This window comes from Podarcis pityusensis (assembly GCF_964106645.2).
Source record: "Podarcis pityusensis genome assembly, chromosome: 5".
Lineage (NCBI taxonomy): Eukaryota > Metazoa > Chordata > Lepidosauria > Squamata > Lacertidae > Podarcis > Podarcis pityusensis.
Window position 1 is genome coordinate 85,838,272 of NC_138032.1, and position 14,738 is coordinate 85,853,009.

Genomic DNA, 14,738 nt, shown 5'->3' on the forward strand with positions numbered 1-14,738 from the left:
AGGCTTATGCCCCGGGGAGGTTACTCTGGTGCTAGCACAGCAGTTTGACTTCACCCAAGGAGGCACACTCTATTGTCTCTCGAGACAGACAGACGGCTGCCAACAAAAAAACCCCCTGCAGATTGCAGCAGGTACCTGTTTACTGAATCTAATCTAATAAATCAATTAAAGGTAACCCAGCTTTATACACATGGTAGTCTGCTGGCTGGGGTAGATATCCCTCCATTTGCAGTGCGTTCACTCTGAACTATTGTCATTAAAGCAGGGGAGGCTACAAGGGTCACACACCTAAGAAGAGTGGGCCAATGTATAAAAGCGGCCAAGCCTTCTGCATATTTTTAATTGAACAGCAACAGAAAAGAATAAAATCGACCCGCAATGGCAAGCACCAGCAATGAGTTCCAATGAATTAATGCCGTTTATTACGCACACACGCACACAGTTCAGGTCTCTCACCCAGAAATTTGCAAACTGATGGTTAGCTCACCGAGTTACGCTTGTTTAAGTAATGTGGGTGGGAAGTGAGTTGTCAGTAAGGGGCGGGGGGGGGGGGGATGAATGGAGGCAATCTCAGCTGAGCACTGTCAGGAAACTCTACAGTGTTCTGGAACTGGTGATTACAAGAGTCATGAGAAAGGAAGGGCGCAGCAGGGAGACTGCAGAGACCTCTGCGAACGTTGCAAACAACAACGAAAACCCTCCAGAAGCGCCCCTAAGTGCTACAGCACTGTGTTTCCTCTCCCAGCCCTTTGTGCTCAAGTGCTGTAACAGAGAGTGCATGGCTTTCCTCCCGAGCCCAAGTGAGTAGCAAATTCACACAATGAGAAGTGTGTGCCTGCAAGAGATGGGTTAGCCAGGGCGTGGGGCTGAGCTGGGTTGATGCACCAGGGAGAGTGGTGCAGTGCAGGCTGGTGCCCCGGTCAGCCTCAGCAGCAACACAAGGGCTGACCGGCTCTTCTCTCTGTTCCAAGCAAAGTGGCAAAGAATCAGCATAGTGACAAAGACTTGGGTCTCCTCCTCAGTTTACACCGCACCCTGATGCAAATGGGGCAGGGTGTCTCTATACCTTCTCTCTGCAACATAAAAAGACTCCAGGAGCTCCAATCATGGAATGCCCATGTTACATGTAGTTGGACCCTTAGGATAAAGGAGCAAAAACACGTAACAGGGATCAAAGGTGAATTTCCGCCCTGGTGTCCCGCTCTGTAGAAATTAAGGGCCAGCTACTCTCTTCCTTAGGGTGGCACTGTGGATTAAACCACAGAGCCTAGGGCTTGCCGATCAGAAGGTTGGCGGTTCAAATCCCCTGGACGGGGTGAGCTCCCGTTGCTTGGTCCCTGCTCCTGCCAACCTAGCAGTTTGAAAGTACGTCAAAGTGCAAGTAGATAGGTACTGCTCCGGTGGGAAGGTAAACGGCACTGCTCTGGTTTGCCAGAAGCGGCTTGGCCATGCTGGCCACATGACCCAGAAGCTGTACGCTGGCTCCCTTGGCCAATAAAGCGAGATGAGCGCCGCAACCCCAGAGTCAGCCACGACTGGACCTAATGGTCAGGGGTCTCTTTACCTTTACTCTCTTCCTTGCACAAAGCAAGCCATCCCCAAAAGGTTGAGCTTTAAAAGGCACTGAACATAAAAAACCCCAAAACATTCGGCCAAATTTTATTCATTTAATTTGTATGCTGCCCTTCATCTAAAGATCACACAGTGGTTCACGACATAAAAATCCAAAGTGAGAACACAAAACCCCCTCCGACAAGCACATTTAAAAGGCCACAGAATGTCAATTAGAATGGTCATAGAGAAATGCTTTTGCCTGGAGCCTTCATTACATATCTTTAGGCGCCAGGCGAGCCTCCCTGGGGAGAGCATTTCACAAGAGGGGAGCCACCACAGGAAAGGCCCATTCTCATGTTGCTACCCTCTGGACTTCTCATGGAGGAGGCACACATAGACGGGCCTCAGAAGATGGTTGCAGGGTCTGGATCAGTTCATATGGGGAGAAGCATCCTTGAGGTACTGCAGTCCTGAGCCGTTTAAGGCTTTATGGGTAAAAAACAACACTCTGAATTGGGCCCAGAAATCAAACAATATAGGCAGCATCACGCAGGCCCATCGCCTCCCCTGCCCCAAGGCTTAATTTTTGTGAGAGTTCCACCCCAGAATCTGTTTCATCTGAGCCCTAAAACATGCAACATACCAATAAAGTGTCCATTAAACTGTGTGGAGTATATTTCCTTCCTTTCTGAAATTATCACAGGAAGGGTGACAGTACAGAAGGCAACAACATATTTGCATTGCCGTCTTTTGCTCTCCGTTCAGCAGTGCTCAAGGAATGCCCAAGATGATCAAATGCTTCTCCCACTGTCCAACCAAGCTTGAAAACATCTCCACCTTTTGATACACATTTTCCAAAGCTTACATTTAGCACTTTCTTCGTTTGGTCCCATCTTGCTTACATTAGGATATAAATTCAGGATGTGAACCAGTCCAAAGGCATGATATTGCATGCCACACATGATGCCAGACACTTTGGGATTTGTGCAGGAAAAAGATATTGTGAAATTTAGATAGATTTCACAGACAGATTTTCCTACAGGAAAAAGCACAGCCCACCAAATGTCTTGCTCTAGGATAAAACCGTATGGTCACTGGTATAGCTCAGGTGAGTCTTCTTTTATGTCCCATAACATCTCTCAAGCCTTACGGGAATTAACTACTTTTGACACATGAACACATTTCAGACAAATAGAAACCCCACCACCACCCAGATTTCACCTTGCCTTTGGAATTTGCTCTACTTGTCAGGCTGATTTTTAGATTAAAATAGATAAAGTACCCCCCCTCCCAAGCTTTTTACAGGGTTTGTTGCTACTGGCACTACCAAATTGCAATTAGTTCACTGTTTTTATGTTTTAATTTCTGTTGTGGTTTTGCAGTGATGTCTGCTTACCTCCTACTGTTAGCCACTTTGAAAATTCATTTAAAAGGAGGGATATAAATGCTTTAAATACAGGTAGTTAAGTTAGCTGATAGCTGTTGATAAGACTGCCATCTAACAACAGAGCAACTTCCCTCCCTGCCCACAAAAGCCATATAAAATAGATGCAATGTGAGTTAATCATGCAGTGTCTGAGGTGTAGGGGTTAGAGTGTCTACCTAGGACCTGGGAGATCTGGGTTCAAATCCTCACTGGGTCATGAAGCTCATTGGGTGGGGACTTCAGACAGTTACTGCCTCTCAGTCTAACCTACGTCACAGGGTTGTTGTGGGGGATTATACAGCATGGGCTGACAGCAAAATAGACACAGGGCTATTCTGCGCTCCCTAGGTGTGTACAGAACTTCCAACCCAAAACTTGTATATCCTTGAAGTAAGTTTGTAATTGTCATTTTAGGCTTGAATGAAAAATCCACAGGGGATAGGAGACAAGTTTCGTAAACTTGCATGCGCATGCAAGTTGCTTGATCTTATTTTGATGCCATGTGTCACAACCTTTTAAAAGAGCAACAGTTAATATATATTGGAAAAGTCCATCTTTGCCCACTAGGTTTGCTTTTCATAGGAGTTGGAACTGTTCCACTGAACTGCCAAAACACACCACTTCTCCATGCTATTGACACGGCCGCTCAAGTCAGAAGTCAGAACTACAAGTTTCTGTTTATTTGGTCTACCGTTCATCAGCGTCAAATACAATCAAGACAGCCGCAGTAGAAAGAGAAAAAAAAAGACAAAATACCTGCACATATATTATGCCTTTTGAAACGAGAATATAACGAAACCCACAAACAATCAGAAATAGTTAAAAATGCAGGCAATTCTGACTTGTAATTCAGCTCCCCTTTAACCATTAAGACCTAGATAATTTATGATGAATAAATTTATTTCATATGGAGGAGGGTCAGATCCTCCTCTAGTTTCTAATGCCACTTTTTCAGAATTAGTTCCACCAAGATCAGTGTGGTTTTCTGTGATCTGAGGTTCATAGCTGTCAACATTTCCTTTTTTTAAAGGGAAATTCCCTTATTCCGAATAGGATTCCTCGCAAGAAAAGGGAAAAGTTGACAGCTATGCTGAGGCTTAGAATTTGCCCATTAAGATGAAGGCAAAGAATTCATCTGAGGTCTCCAGACGTAAAGTTGGATGGTATATCCCTATAAAAATTACAGCATAGCAGAATGTGGGCTAATGTAGAAAGTTACTTTTGTAAGGGTAAACCCTCAAGTGCCAACACATCCCAGTTTCTCATTTGGATGCCATGGAAATCTGTGGTTAAGTGGCTTCCTGACTTGTTTGCCAGCTAAAGAGACAAATGAAGCAGGCAAATGCTACAGGTAGGTGAACGGAGCTTCTGCAAATATTGGGTTTTTAAGTCAGGATTTGATTGTCTGAACACGGCTGCTGTCATGCCCTACTACAGGTACACATTTAAACCCTTATTTCTGATTTTATCACTGATGTGTTTAGTAAAATTACAGGGTTATAATCTTCTTTTGGTTCCACCAATTCCTCCCTCAGGCTTTGTAAACTCTGTTTCCTTTAATTAAGATCTCCGCAGACTACTAATTTTTTTTCTGCTTCTAAGAACAGAGGTTTGCTTACTAAGTGGCTTTTCTCAAGACTCATGTAGCTTTTATATCTATATGAAGGAGAAGATGATGCTTGTACAATGAGATTTGAAATTTCTGCTAATCCCTAAGGGTTAGATTCAGCTCCCAACTGCATTAAAACATGGAGTAAATCACACTGATCTCAGTGGGATTAATTCTGAAAGCGTGGCATTAGCAACCAGTGAAGGATCTGACCCTCCAAATGATATAAATTTATTCATCCTAAATGAGTTGTTGATTGTTCCTTTGATAATTAAGTACACAAGTCTATGATCCTTTTAGGATCACCTAATTAGTATCCAAATGATTTCACTTAATTGCTGCTGTAATTGGAATGTATAGGATTTACCTCCCTTCAAAATAATTATATGCACATTTTAGTATAAATTATGCAACAGTTTATTTAGTTTATAGATTATTTCCCACATATGGAACACAACTCATTAGGATGCTAGTTATCATAATCACAGTTTTGACAGGCATTTTCTAGCAAGAGCTCCTGAATTGTGCGTTTGCACAGCAAACCTTTAAAAACATAGCTCTGGGATAAAGCTACTCATAAAAGAAACAGAATGTGGCTTAGTAAGATACTCCCCTCCCCCAACAATTTACAGTAAAACCTAAAACTATAAAAATACCCATCATGTTGCTCAATATGAACTCAACAGCCAACTAGGCTAGAAGGCATAAATTAAAAATATCCCTCTTTCACTTTTCAAGAACGTAGTCAAGTTTATGACATAGCCTGTCATTTTAAATTACCCTTATTTTAAAACATTGCTTTACAGCACTATTATCTAACTACATTTTGGTTTTAGGTTTTCCTTTTTGACCCATTAATCTGTTTTTTATTTTTTTTAAATACCCCCCTCCAAATTTAAGCACGCATATGTGGAAAATAGCACGTTGGGAACATTCTGGCAAAAGGACAAAAACTAAATACTTTGTCAAATCTGTGGACATTTTTCTCCTTGGAGCTACTAATTATTATGAATGAAGAGCAAAGGGAGGAAAATAGAAATTGATTTACTGTACAGATAAGGGGCTACATTATCTGTGTGCGCTCATGCAGCGGGAATTGGCTGAAATCAATTGAGCTGTATCCTTTCATTTACTGTTCCTGTGTATTTGGCCTAATGTTCTGTGTTACTCAAATTATCAAGTCAACAAGCTATTGAGTTACAATAAGGGTTGATATGTTTTGCCAGTGATAGGCAAAACGTTTGTGGGGAAACCTACTGCCCAGCCCAACAAAGTCCTCTGATGCAAGTTATTGCCTGCAATTTCTGAAATCACAGAGATGATAGGACACAAACATGGGGACTTCTGACCTCCCCTATCAGCAGTGGTTCATTGGCACGAACCCTCTTGTTAATTTATGCTGAAAGTAATTTTCTGTAGTGTACTTGTGACTTACAGAGAGTTTTCTGTGGTGCTCTCTGAGAACCAGCCGGAGGCAGATGATTAAAACGGCACTCCCTCCTTGCAGTAAATTGGATAGCTGAGAAATTCCGCACCATTGCAATGTTTCTCAAACTTGGGTCTCCAGCTGTTGTTGGACTACAACTCCCATCATCCCTAGCTAGCATGACCAGTGGTCAGGGATGGTGGGAGTTGTAGTCCAACAAGAGCTGGAGACCCAAGTTTGAGAAACAGCATAGGCGAGGATGGGAACCTGTGGCCTTCCAGATGTCTGACTCCAACTCCCATCAGTCCCAGACAGCATGGCCAATAGTGAGGGGCGATAGGAGCAGGTTATTCAACCCTACTTTAAGGATCCAAACAACTGCTGCCTGTGACAACCACCACACTTAACACAATGATTCAACTATCTAAGGCTTGACCTCTCTTTGGGAGTGAGGCTGGGCCTGTAGGCCTTTCTAGGCCTTTGATTCTGGTTTCTGTTCGCAATAACAACAACAACAACAACAACAACAACAACAATATATTATTTATACCCCACCCATCTGGCTGCGTTTCCCCAGCCAGTCTGGGCAGCTTCCAATGAAAATCTACCTGGAGAGATAAAGATAACACAGTCTTACAGGAGAGCCTTGCTGGAATTACCTTTCGCCAACTGCCTTTAAGTTTAATTTCTTTATTTGCAATTTCACAGCTGTACTTGAAAGCGAATTTTCTAAAACAACTAATGACACGACCCTGAACTCTAACAGAGATTCTTCTTGCTATGTATTTTTTTGAAGGCAGGATGTCCTTTCTGATATGGAGATGAAGCAACACGGTGCCACATGTACAAAGCACCACATTTATACTGGCACCTGTTTCCCCCCACAGGTGTTTATCATCTTTTGGCTCACCTTGTTCTGTCAACATTTCTTTTATCCTTCGGCTTTGTTGCCATTTTATTCCTGCTGACTGCCGAGACAGCTACTTGGGTAAGCTCGGCGTTCATCAGTACGTTCCACATGCAGCTGAACACTGTTGTGTTTTTCAAAAAGTGCACATCTTGAATCTTTCTGCCAAGATGGAAGCGCTGAAGGCTTTTCACACAAAAAACAAATGCCAGCAAAGCCAGATCAAGCAGTCTGTTATTCTGTGTTAGCAGCCTTGATGCTGCAACCAAGACATCAATTGATGAACCAGCTTCTTCAGAGAAGAGCAGGGGTCAATGAAGTTGTTAGTTCTCTTCCTTGGCGTTGTTGCATTACATCTCCATTTACAATTGATCCAGCTATGATTATGATTATGACTATATGAATTTATATACCGCCCTATACCCGGAGATCTCAGGGCGGTTCACAGAACAAAATAAAAAAACCACAAAATATATAATCAAAATTTAAAAAACCAATAACCCCCCCTCAAAACCCCCCACATATTTTAAAAGGGCATAGGCAACTTTCAATTCATAAATTAGCCAAATGTACAATTCTCTTTCCCTGCCTTAAAGGATGCAGAATTGTCACTTATTAGCCAAACATTCATCACTATGAATAGGAAGGAAGGGATTTTTTGCTGCAGGGACCCTAGGGCAGGAATTCTCTGTACGCTCCACATAATGTCATGCAGGGAACCTCTTTTTGGGATTCTTGTCAGCGATGGCCATGTCATTCACTGTCGTGGTAGAAGACACATTCTGCTTTCAGTAATCCACTGGAAGATGGATTACTGCTATGCGTTGTTTGTGGGGTTGCCTTTTAAAGAGGTCCGGAAAACAGCTGCAGGATAACTAACCGGAATGAAACATTTGAACATATTAAGGCAGCGCTTCATCATCTAAAGCGGTTTCCAGGCCTAATTCAAAGTGCTGGTTGGGGCATTTAAAAGCCTTTAACAATTAGGGACCAGGCTACATGACAAAAAACACCTCCCAAGTTTCTATGTGGCCTAGTACGTAGAATGAAGGAATAGTTTCTCTGAGGGATAAGCATTCCTTCTCCAGAGTTCCAGTTCAAGACGGTTACGAACAGCAGCCTAGGGAGTAACTATACCACTCCCAGTTCCTTTCTGATTAACATCCTGCCAGATGAAAAGTTCTAGAGAGCTGGAAAACTTGATCATTATTTTGTGACATAGAGGTTGTTGTTTAGTCGTTTAGTCGTGTCTGACTCTTCGTGACGCCATGGGCCAGAGCACACCAGGCACTCCTGTCTTCCACTGCCTCCCACAGTTTGGTCAAACTCATGTTCGTAGCTTCGAGAACACTGTCCAACCATCTCGTCCTCTGTCGTCCCCTTCTCCTTGTGCCCTCCATCTTTCCCAACATCAGGGTCTTTTCCAGGGAGTCTTCTCTTCTCAGACATAGAGGTAGCAAGCTCATTTGGAGCCCCAATGTAGGTTGTGGCAAGACCCTTCCTCTGGTCCCAGAATACAGACTGGGAGACCAAAGAAAAGGAGACTGCAAAGCCACAGCAGGAATTCTAGGGTAGGAAAAGGTTTGTTAGAAATCAAGAGATCACTCCCAGTCTACATGGCTCCTTCAGTGGCATAACTGGAACGCTATTGGTGGGACTCATCTAAGGCACTGGAATGCCTGAGGTGGGCAGATCGTGCAAATTGCCCTCCCTCCTACTTCAAGTCTGGGAGACGATAACAATGGATATAAAGAGCATCTTCTGTTTCAAGGGTACAAACAACTTTTGAATCTGGAAGAAAGTAACTAACCGTTTGCAAACAAGTGAGCAGCATCACATAGATTTTACCCTGAAGATCAGAGCACCTAACTCTGATTTTGTTCCAGCTATGTCAGTTACCTACCTGTTACTGGGCTCAAATTAAAGTGCTAATGTTGGTTTTAATGTTGACAGTGAGAGATTTTACTTTCTTGGGCTCCATGATCACTGCAGATGGTGACAGCAGTCACAAACTTAAAAGACGCCTGCTTCTTGGGAGAAAAGTGATGACAAACCTAGGCAGCATCTTAAAAAGCAGAGACATCACCTTGCCGACAAAGGTCTGTATAGTTAAAGCTATGGTTTTCCCAGTAGTGATGTATGGAAGTGAGAGCTGGACCATAAAGAAGGCTGATCACCGAAGAATTGATGCTTTTGAATTATGGTGCTGGAGGAGACTCTTGAGAGTCCCGTGGACTGCAAACCTATCCATTCTGAAGGAAACCAGCCCTGAGTGCTCACTGGAAGGACAGATCCTGAAGCTGAGGCTCCAAAACTTTGGCCACCTCATGAGAAGAGAAGACTCCCTGGAAAAGACCCTGATGCTGGGAAAGATTGAGGGCACAAGGAGAAGGGGACGACAGAGGACAAGATGGTTGGACAGTGTTCTTGAAGCGCCTAACATAAATTTGACCAAACTGCGGGAGGCAGTGGATGACAGGAGTGCCTGGCATGCTCTGGTCCATGGGGTCACAAAGAGTAGGACATGACTAAATGACTAAACAACAACAAATGTTGGCTTTTAAAGTTGGCTCATTAATCAGGTCACCTAAGGAATCAACTTCCCCAACACTTAATTAGGATCAGTTTCAGAAGTCTTGTTCTATGTCCTACTGATACATGGAATTAGACAGCAAGCACAAGACAATGGGACTTATTGGTAGTGGCATGGAGGTGGGATTCCAGGAAAGACGACTTTGGTGACAGCAACCACCACTGGACCCAATGAGTTTTAGCTATACACCATTTTGGCTTTAGGTGCAATCCCCGGAACGAAACCCCTCTGTAAGTTGCAGGCCTACTTTACACTGAATATCTTTTTAATTCAAAAAGCTTTCAGTATTTAGTCAGATGCTTCTTGCTTTGCTTTTAATTGAAACAATATCTTCATGCTGCTACTTTATTATTCCAGTTATAGTTTTGCAGTTTTATTCTGCATTTTTTATTGTACTGTAGTGTTTTATGTTTGGTAACGCACACTTTGAATGTATGCTACCCATTTTCTTTCCAGATTTCTAGCTCAATTACATACGCTAATCTTGTGTTATCGAAAGCCTCAGGTAAAGTTTCTAATGATTCTGAAACTTTTAAACCGTTCTGAGCAAATAAGACAAAATCCTCTGGTGAGAGCCACAAACTAGTCACAGTAAAAAACAAGCAAACATCCCCACCTGTCAATGCAAGGAGCAGTAAAATGGAATATCATTAGTAGTTACTGCTTGTTGAAGTGCTTGCAGATGGAACTTCAAGAGATCTGTACAGAAACCAACCGAGTGCAATAGGTACTGTAATCTAGCTGACTATAATTACACAATTATTGGTGAATTTGCTGTTGATAAACAATGCAAGCATTAGGATATTGTGGGTTGGTGGTGTTTTTTTTAAACAATGAAGTGATTAAGAAAGCTGTTTATCCCCCTCCCACTATATCCTGTTAATAAAATCGGTGTTGCAGATGTTCATGTATGCGGCATTGATGTTTAATGGTGCGTGATGCTCTAGGTGGTTCCCATAACCTCGCTTTGTCTGGTATGAGCTTACTCAATTGATATGATAATAGAGAAAAGAAGGCTGAAACAAGCTGGGCTGTCCTAGCACAATTTGCATAGCTTTTAAATTTGCCACTATTTGATAGCTAACTGCTTATAGAATTCTTGTTCAGTTGTCACTGGCAACAATATATTGTGCAAACAGCACTATGGAACTGCCTGAGCAGGTGGCAATGTGAAGGGAGAGAGCAGAGAATAACCAGCTTATTGCAGTTTTTATATCTGTTATCCAAATTGAATTCTGCTACTTTTTTTGTGAATAACTTCTAACATCCACCACATTTGGCCCAGGGCTTATTAGGGTTTAACATGCAAATATTGGAGCCGGATTTATAATACTATGTTACACTAAAATATTCACTCTACTTCCTCCCCCCCCATGTCAATTTATTTTGTTTGTTTGTTTGTTTAATCTGCATGCCACCCTTCATCTGAAGATCACGGGGGGGGGGGGTCACAACCTAAGAATACAAAATAAGCACGCAAAATGCATAATAAAAGACAAGCAAAAATAAACCAACAACCCCCTCCAACAAACACATTTAAAAGGCCACAGAATGCAACCGAAGTCTTAAAATTAACAAAACATGAGTCAATGTATTAATTCAGAGGGAATTAATACAAAGGCACCTGACTTCCACCCATTTTATAGACAGGAACTAGCATGAACTTCTGCATTTTCATGCTTGTGCATGAGCAACCACATTTCTTCCCCCCCCCCCCCAAAAAAACCTGACACGTGTGCTGCTGCTGAAATGTCACATGCAACTGTGTGACTTGGGTCTGGGAGAGCCAAACTTCGATTTGGCTGTATTTATCCCATGCCAGAGCTTGAAATGGAGGCTTTGAAAAAGTGTACCCAAGAAAACACAACCAAGGTGCTAAGTTAGTTCACAAGCTCACCTGCAGGATCCCTGGTAACATTTGTTAAAAATAATCAAAGGATAGTATAGTGATCGTATAGTGGTTAGTACTCTGCGTTGTGAAGACAGCCTCCTGGATCCACTACAGACATATAAAATACCACCAGCCAGGCCTCTGCTGCCTTCTGGAATGCAACCATCTGCTTATATTGTTTCCTGCTTCTAGCCCTTCAGATTCTTGGCTGCCACTTTTAGACTTGAGCTGTGCCTCCCCTGGATCACAACATTGCCTCCAACTCTGCCGGGTCCTTCTTATAAGCCCCGTTTCCGCAAGAATTCAAGGATTCCCACAATTCTGTTTCAACTCCAGTCACAAGATGAGGGCTACAGCAACAAATTAAAAATGGAAATTAACCCAAGTTTTCAAGTATTTTTTCTAAGCAGATCGAGACTATACAGTACAGTCATACCTCGGGTTAAAGTAGGTTCGGGTTGAGCATTTTCGGGTTGCGCTCTGCGACGACCCAGAAGTAACAGAATGGGTTACTTCCGGGTTTCACTGCTCGCGCATGCGCAGACGCTCAAAATGACTTCACGCGCATGCGCAGACACGCCAGATCATGACCTGCGCACGCCCAGAACGCGAGTTGTGTTCTGCTCTGGATGCGAACAGGGCTCCGGAATGGATCCCGTTCACATCCAGAGGTACCACTGTACAGTGGTACCTCGGGTTACATACGCTTCAGGTTACATATGCTTCGGGTTACAGACTCTGCTAACCCAGAAATAGCACCTCGGGTTAAGAACTTTGCTTCAGGATGAGAACAGAAATCGTGCTCTGGCGGCACGGTGGCAGCAAGAAGCCCTATTTGCTAAAGTGGTGCTTCAGGTTAAGAACAGTTTCAGGTTAAGAACGGACCTCCGGAACGAATTAAGTACTTAACACGAGGTACCTCTGTATTTGAAACCTATACATGGTATGAGGGTCACCAAGGGATCTAGCCCCTCCGCCTCCAAACTTCAGCACCTTCTGTACAAAGGCCAGCAAAGAGAACATCCCAAGATGAAAACAGTTAAGAACCATTCCATACATAACGTTCTCATTTTGCTTTCATGAGACTGTAAAAGGACTATTAGGAAGTGTAATCATTGTCATCATCAAACACGGAAAATGTATGACTCGGGTGGCATCAGCCGTAACTAAATATTAAATTATTTAATGTAAACTCACAAGGACCTGAACCAATGGCCACTTTGTCTAATTGGATGACTATGATGTGAGCGATCAAATCCCAAAGGCAGCAAAGCAATTTCTGTGTGAATGTTTGTGTGGAGCAATAATAGCAGGCTGCATAAATATTTCACATTAAGGCTTCAAAGCATGGATCTTTTGCTTGACAGAATTGTTAACTGCAGCCAAAGTATGTTAACCATATATCTCAAATCTATAAAAAACAAAGCAGCAAAACATCATCAACCAGAGGTTGTTTGAAAAATACTGAGGCAATCGAAACGTGGGGGGGGGGGGGGGGGGCAGCATGTGCTACAGTCCTCCTGAGACTGTATCCCTTTAAAATGTAGGGGGAAGAATCAGCCAGATGTTTGGCCTGAGAATGCACATTCAGAAATGATATGGTCTCAATAGCATTGTTCCACACCCCTTTCTGAACATCTGCATTAGCTCTCAATAGAGAGAGCATCAGTAATAGTTTGTTGCATTACTAACAAGAACATTATTGCTTAATAAAGACACTTATTTGTAAATTACCCTTCCCAAAATGCTTAAAACACACATGCACATTTGAGCTTAAATAATACCAGAACTGTATTCAAATGCTAATGTCTTCTACAAGGTAAGGCATGCCAGCAGATTTAATCACTGTTAACTAGAGGTTTAAATTCAAACCAGCCTCAACCTTGGGCAGTATGACATTATCAGAAAACCATTAATGGTCTGAAACAAAAGAGATGCACATTAATAAAAGCAAAAGCGTACAAAGGTAAAAAAAGGGAAGTTTTATTAAAAGTATTGATCATGACCTAAGGCACCACAGACATTGATCTTTCTGCATCCTGCAAGAAAAAAAATGTTAACAGCAACATATTATTGATCTATCATTAAGCTGGCTACAGAAGTCAGCTTTTAAATCTGAGTCTGTTATTACTGCAGAAGAAGGAAACTTGATAAATTTATGATATGGTAAATTCATGATATGTCTGCTTTAATTTCAGTGCCCAAATTTACAGGCAATCCCACTTCCCTTAAAGTAAATGGCAGGGGCTGACTAATTTCAACACATCTGGATTTTCCCTTTATTACTCTCTCTCTATTTGATTCTGCATTGTCTTCTGGTACAATGAATGTCAACCATTACTATGAATATCTGAGTTGAAGAAAGGGGAGAAGTCTGGGTCCTTTTCCAATTATTTGCTATAAGAAGTTAAGTAGAGCCCTTCCCTTGGGAGCAACTATACAAAATATATGTATTTTAGGAAACAATACAAATGTAATATAAATACACATGTTTTCTGTGAGTGTGGTTCAACTGGGCTGTAAGATTTCACCCTACCCATAACAATGGTGGAGTATCACTACAAGTGATTTTTTTTGTTTTTATTTTTTTAGGAAATTAACTCCAGTGCAGTAAATAGTGATGTGGAACACCATGGTGCTGTGGGTTAAACCACAGAGCCTAGGACTTGCCGATCAGAAGGTCGGTGGTTCGAATCCCGGCGACGGGGTGAGCTCCCGTTGCTTGGTCCCTGCTCCTGTCAACCTAGCAGTTTGAAAGCACGTCCAAGTGCAAGTAGATAAATAGGTACCGCTCCGGCGGGAAGGTAAACAGCGTTTCCGTTCTGGTTCGCCAGAAGCGGCTTAGTCATGCTGGCCACATGACCAGGAAGCTGTACGCCGGCTCCTTCAGCCAATAAAGCGAGATGAGCGCTGCAACCCCAGAGTCGGTCACAACTGGACCTAATGGTCAGGGGTCCCTTTACCTTTACCTATGTACATTCACAGGAGACCAAAGATGCCACACTGAGGTGGGGAAATTGACACAAATTCCTCTCCCACACAGGTAGAATCATAGATTCATAGAGTTGGAAGAGACCACAAGGGCCATCGAGTCCAACCCCCTGCCAAGCAGGAAACACCATCAGAGCACTCCTGACATATGGTTGTCAAGCCTCTCCTTAAAGACCTCCAAAGAAGGAGACTCCACCACACTCCTTGGCAGCAAATTCCACTGTCGAACAGCTCTTACTGTCAGGGAAGTTCTTCCTAATGTTTAGGTGGAATCTTCTTTCTTGTAGTTTGGATCCATTGCTCCGTGTCCGCTTCTCTGGAGCAGCAGAAAACAACCTTTC

The 14,738-nt window shown here is 42.8% G+C and overlaps 1 protein-coding gene across 3 annotated transcripts in view; it reads right to left on the reverse strand.

Annotated features, from left to right (window-relative positions):
- Positions 1-14,738, reverse strand: part of ADK (adenosine kinase) — a 201,080-nt gene that overhangs the window by 16,916 nt on the left and 169,426 nt on the right. The window lies entirely within an intron of this gene.